Source organism: Meleagris gallopavo, chromosome 16 (genome assembly GCF_000146605.3).
Source record: "Meleagris gallopavo isolate NT-WF06-2002-E0010 breed Aviagen turkey brand Nicholas breeding stock chromosome 16, Turkey_5.1, whole genome shotgun sequence".
Taxonomy (NCBI): Eukaryota; Metazoa; Chordata; class Aves; order Galliformes; family Phasianidae; genus Meleagris; species Meleagris gallopavo.
The window spans coordinates 2,033,011-2,039,155 of NC_015026.2; the positions used below are offsets into that span (position 1 = coordinate 2,033,011).

Consider the following 6,145-nt stretch of genomic DNA (forward strand, 5'->3'; position numbering starts at 1 on the left):
AAAAAAACACAACAAAAACACACCACAACCCACACAGATTAAATTTGCATGTTTTGTTCTAAAGTGCAATGTTAAAATTCTTCTACATTAGAACCAAGGGAATCTAGGAAGTGACATTTAATAAATCTGTACAAAGCAAAACCATATGGACAACAAACACTGATTAACAAGGTTTAAATTCAGTACCTTTACGGTCACTGCACGGACCTCAACTGCTCAAAGACAAGGCATAAATACGTGACAGCATCCTTTATCCACTGTGAAGAAAATCAGCAAGATGGAACCATGAAACAAATTTCCCAAGTGGCTAATGTAACCAGACAGCAGCTGAATATTAACAGTGATGACTGCTGCCTTGGATGGGATCCCCAGATGGAAATGAGACAATGCAGCCAGACATGACTGATGCAGCACATCCCTCCTGCTGGCTGGATGTGAGCCTCATGCCTGTATTCAGAGGTCAAGGGTCTGTTCTAGACCCTTCAAAAACAGCTGTGCAGTATCTCAATTACTCCACCTAGAAATTATATTCGATTGCTTTTTAAAATTCAGTATGTGTTGGGAAAACACGTTTTGTTACTAAAGAAAGAACATACATTGCACTGCAAGGTCAGCACTGCAACTCCCCAGGTCAGGCCAATGGAGCTGGCTGCCTACAGCATGGAGAGCAACATCAGTGTTCTATGGGATATACTCCCATGCCTTCAGGAGTTCACCCAAGAGGAAACACCACATCCAAATCAACTAAGGACAAAGTCAGGCTGTGCAGTGCTGCAGATGCATCGAAGTGTGCACAGACACCTGTGGGCTCTGCTATAATTCAAGAGTAACACAAACTATTCTAATACCACCAATTATTTTAGAATCAAAACAACTAAGTACCAAATTCAGTCACTATAAGCTCTTTCTTTCTGAGCTGCAGGTTTCAGAAGCTTCAGTGCAAACCTGAGTATCCATTGCTAAAGATTCACTTATTGTACACAATAATAAAAATAAAGCATTATGGCCTTTCTTCTACAGTTCTTTCTTTCATCTCATTTACTACAAACAGAACACAGGTTGTCTGCACATCATCACCTCACACTGACATTTGGACTCTGCTGATGTTTACACAGCATGTGCTGCCCAACCTGCAGAATCCAGTCGTGTTTAGAGTATATTGAGATCAGTTTTTTCTCTTCTCACGAGGGGGCTGAGCTCAGCATCACTGACGTTTCCAGGCAATGGAAGCAGGATCAAGGCAAATATGCATCTCTAAGAGAAGCAGAAACAAAAAGAATCAAGTCTTAAGGAATGAAAACAAGAACTCACAGATGTTCCATTTAGTTCACTTTGCACAGCTACAATTTACAATTTCCTTTCCTTTAGAAAGGAAACATCTGTGGCAAAGGTTTAAGTTTTCTCCTCATTTGGTTTCAGTCCTTTTCTTAAAAATCCTTTACATAGGCCAGACAATACAGGTGTTTTCCTCCCCTCCTCCAAAGTAATAATGACACATTGCAGAGGCACAACAGCATTCTTAAGCACTACTGCATCATTAGAAGTGATTTATACAACTGCTACAGATGACTGAGTCAAAAAGGAATTAGGAAGCTTTGGAAACCATTAACATCTATTAAGGAACACGTAGCTTTTCTATGTTTTTCACCTCTATCTCAACTTGTTTACTCCAAAAGTTTTTTTTCTGAAAGTCAGAACTCAGTCTGTCCTCCTCCTTACATTTCAGTAATATAAATTGGAGGAAAAATAAAGAATATTCAATATCAACCTGCTCATTCACATAGAATTTATCCATATTCTAACTATAAGTAAAAGTAAATGAAGTCATACAACTTTTTCCTTTCCCAATATTTTGTCAACGATATGCTAAATAGCAGTTATAGAAATATAGTCCTTCTATGTATAGGTTACATGTAAATAGAATGACTTGATATATCTATCTGCACCATGTATTTGCCTACTGCACTCCCTTCTGTGAGTTTGCAGAGATACACCAGTACTCCTACAGCCTCCCATTCTCTGATCCACATTTTTCTCCCATTGAAGAGTCCAAGGATTCTTTGGAGCTTTCAAAACTCAACAGTCCCAGAGGAACACCTGTACCTCAACAGGGGTTACTGCATTCATCCAGGAAATAGGAAGCCCAAGCAGAATTCCCTTCTTCACCTGAGTGGAAAAAAAAAACAAAGTACCTGCAGTCTTTCATGAGACAGCTCCTAAAAGCAGGCTAGCAGGCTATTCTGGGGAGAACTCTGTGGCATCTTTCTTTTTACAGCGTCCTATTTGGCAAGGAGAAAAGAAAGCTATGACTAAGATTAATTGCAAAAGACAAGACAGATACCACTGTATCTGTTAATTATCAGAAAATGCTACTGCCTTAAAGTACTACACTCCAGTTTCCATCTCTTACCTTGTTCAGACTAAAACCTTCAAATACACGGCTCTATCCTCGGGACAGAGATCAAAAATCTGCCGTACAGGGAGCGATTCCAACCTCCCAACATCTACCATATAAAAAGAAAGCAAAGAACAACCAACCGAAGTTAGCACGTCTTCAACAAGAGGAAAGAAATGTACCACTTTTGCTACCAGACTGCATCATTTAGGGCCTCTCCATGAAGAATTAAGATATGGGTTTGATTTTTTTTCCCCCCCCCCACCAGAAAGTTAACAAAACATGCACCTTCCATCCCTGCCCAAATATTCCAACTGAACACTAGCACGCCACACTAGGAACAAGGACTGCAAACGTCACACCTACTTCTTCCATTCAGGTATATATAAACATATAATCAATAACACCCAAGAGCATCCAAGTACTTTCTGAGCAACCCAGTGCTGTAGTTCTGCCTGTGCCTCAATCCACCTACCTGAACTCTTGGAAAGTTACCTAGATTTTTCCTCCCAACTGAGCGCAGATGGAAAACATGCAAACATATTAAAATGCAGCAGCTCTTAGAAATAGCTTCATATTAACCCTAGGCTTGTTTAAGGAGATCTGGATCCTTAGCTAAGCAAATACCAAAATATTTAAGAAATAAATATTATAGCACACCATATGCCCCATTGTATTTATTTTTAAAATAAATCAAAGAAACATTTCCATTTTTAATAATTTTCATCTATTGTTTAAAGTGGAAATTTGCCACCTAAGCTTGCTTTGTGCAGCTCCAGAATAGTGCTCACTACTAAAACAATAAGTAGCGCAGGGAAATGCAGCACAATTCATATGAGAGATGGGGAGAATCAGCCCACCCCGAGAACTAAGTAGTTCTACAGCAGTAAACACAAAGGAAAGTAGTTAAGGTTTTAAATCCGCTGCATATCAAACAATCATTCATTCTGATCATCAGGTTATTGTGCCATACAGGGCACTTCCCTGTTCTAAAATTACGGTTAATTGTCCTTCAAGAAGGGAAAAACAACCTCCAAGTCAACTCCCTTTATGAAACACACTATTCAGACATCAGTTACCATACCACGCTGACGCATTTCTAATTGTGACATCAGTTAGTCATAAAAAGTATCTTAATGCAAACAAAATATTAGAGGGGAAAGCATTTCAATAGGAGACACAGTTCAGAGCTGTTCACTAACAAGCAGTGCCCTGTACCTCTAGCATTACCTATATTTATCTCATCTCAATGCCAGTTTTCTTGAAAACAGCTCAAACTTGTGCCTTGCTAGACAGACATTTTATTCTAAAGAATAATAAAGAATTTTATGAGCAGTTCTACACATATATACATACACACTCAACCTCTGTTCAGCAAACACTTGAATAAAAAAAGGAATACAAAGTTGTCCTTCAAGTCCATCCACTGATAGCTTACAGAATACGAGAGTACATTCCGTATAATTACTTCGGTTTTATATAAGCCTAATAGGAGAGATGGAAGGTACATGTTCTCCAGTGTTCTATTCACATTGCCTTCTGCTGGGCCTTTGAGTACTGTTTAAAGATTGAAACATGTTACTTAATTGTGAGTTCTCTGTTATTTGTCAGGACATTGGTCCAGAACAGCAATCTTTTCCACATAAAGCAAGTCACCACGTTAACTTGCAAAACTTCGCTTATGAGCAAGGAAGACATATACAAAATCAAAACACAAACCATATCAGGACGTATCCTCTAGCATCGTTACTTTTCCATCTCTTCTACCTTCTCACACAATCCACTCTAAGTAGGCTTTCTTAAGAAATTTAGCCATGGATTCAGTAAAAGAGTAGAAAAAAGTTGATTTAAAAAGTCTTCCTTAAGCTGCATGCTTACTTCTTTCATCATTCTTATCTACAAAGCCTGCATAGAGCTCTTGATAAACTCTATCTCAAGAAAAAGCTACCAAAAGCTGGTTCTTCATACAGGCAGTAGTGTTCCAAGAAAGCCAGTGAAACCACATTACATCTTTAGAATTTTACATGGCACCTCTTGCCAAGGCTACCAGCAGAACCAGAAAGCATTGTAGTGGAGAGAGAGAGAGAAAAGTGCCCCTGGGAAACCACCAACCTTATTACTGCCTGGCTAGCTACCTCACTGTGAGCAGGAAAGAAAGAAGGGGTTGATACAGCCAACTTCCAAAAACGAGTCTCATCATGGCTGACTGAAAAAGGATGAGAACAGTGAAGATTTTAGAACTAATCCAGGAATTTTCTCCCGTGCCTTTGAATGAAGTCTACCACTTTGATGCCTCAAACAAGCACTTCTAGCCAGTGCTGTAATCCAAGTGACATTTTCCTTCAGCTCCAAAACATATTTCCATGAATACAACAAAAGGAGAATGTACTGCACGGAGGCTAATATTAAATATTTACCTTTCCACCTCAACAATCTTTTATTGTTGTTTCTTGCTTTTGCTTATGGCTAAATAGTAAGGCCAACTCATGAGGCAAAGTTAGTATCAGTCCTTATATATTATTCATTCATTTTGGATGCACCAATTCCATTTCTGTCTCTCAAGCCAGATAAGTCACTTTATAATAAAGCTCTTTCAGATCAGCAATGCAGAACTCTTAAGAAAATAGGACTTGTGACATTTTAGAGGTTCAGCAGTACATGTTGTGAAGTTTAAGTGCAGAGGGCTCTTAGATTTAAGAAAGTAAATCAGAAATGAATACATGATTAATTTAATGTTGTCTTTATAGACTAAACGTGATTTTCTATCAGTACAGTTATCATCCAGCACTAACTGGTAGTTCTTGGAACACACACACACACACACACACACACACACACTCTCATTTCTTTGCCTCCAGCTGGTTACAAAGGAGATAAACCACTTCAAACACCTAGATTGTCCTCCCAGTAAACAGTTACAGCCACAATTGAGGATTGCAAATCATCTTCTTATTAAACAAGCCTCATTTAGTTGCACATGTTTATCAGAAAAAAAAAAGGTAACACTACAAAATGGGCTGCTAGGTATATACTGGGGGAAAGGGAGGAAGCTGAAGGTCACCTCTAGCAATATTTTCAGCAAACCTAACTTTGTTGCTAAAATATTAAGCGCACTTCAACATTGCAATTACTGCCTTATCTTGACAGGCTTGCCCAGAATGATCTAACAACAGAATTTCACTGGATGGAACTACACATTTAATGTTTTTAATTCCCCCAAAAACTCAGATGTATGCCCTAAGCAGGAAACTCAGGTCAAATCTTTCTGTTCGTTTTCTCTTGCAAGAAAAGTCCCCCGTGCCAGTGCAAAAACAGGTGAGATCCTTGTACCTTTCATGTTATCAGAATTGGCCTAAGACTTAACCAGATTGGCCCCAAGTAATACCTCCTGATCTGCCTTGACATTAAAATAACAAACATTGATATCTCTAACTTACTTTTAGAGTATGTTTACAAACATTTAGTGGTATACTATGAAGAAAACTAAGCATAGCAAGAGTTTAGTACTTACACAGAGTACATTAGAACATCAGGGACTTATTTAATTGCTTTTGTAGCCAATTTCCTTGCACCTCAAGGCTCATTAGTCAGTCATCTAATCATCCCATACAACAATGCATCCTCTGTTTCCTTCTTGAGTTGAAGAATATATCTTCATCTATCTATCCAGCAGTGGTGTCCTTCAGCCGCAACCTTTCCGAGGCTTATTTGACTGGTTTGCCAATGTTACTGCTGTTTCTCATGGCTGTG

At 38.8% G+C, this 6,145-nt stretch overlaps 1 long non-coding RNA gene across 1 annotated transcript; it reads right to left on the reverse strand.

Moving 5' to 3' along the window:
• Positions 1-40: 40 nt before the first annotated feature.
• On the reverse strand, positions 41-2,500 carry LOC109370176. The gene is made up of 3 exons (XR_002120069.1): positions 2,411-2,500; positions 2,193-2,279; positions 41-1,254 (listed from the first exon to the last, which is right to left on the reverse strand). It is a non-coding gene; the product is annotated as an uncharacterized LOC109370176 (long non-coding RNA).
• Positions 2,501-6,145: the final 3,645 nt, after the last annotated feature.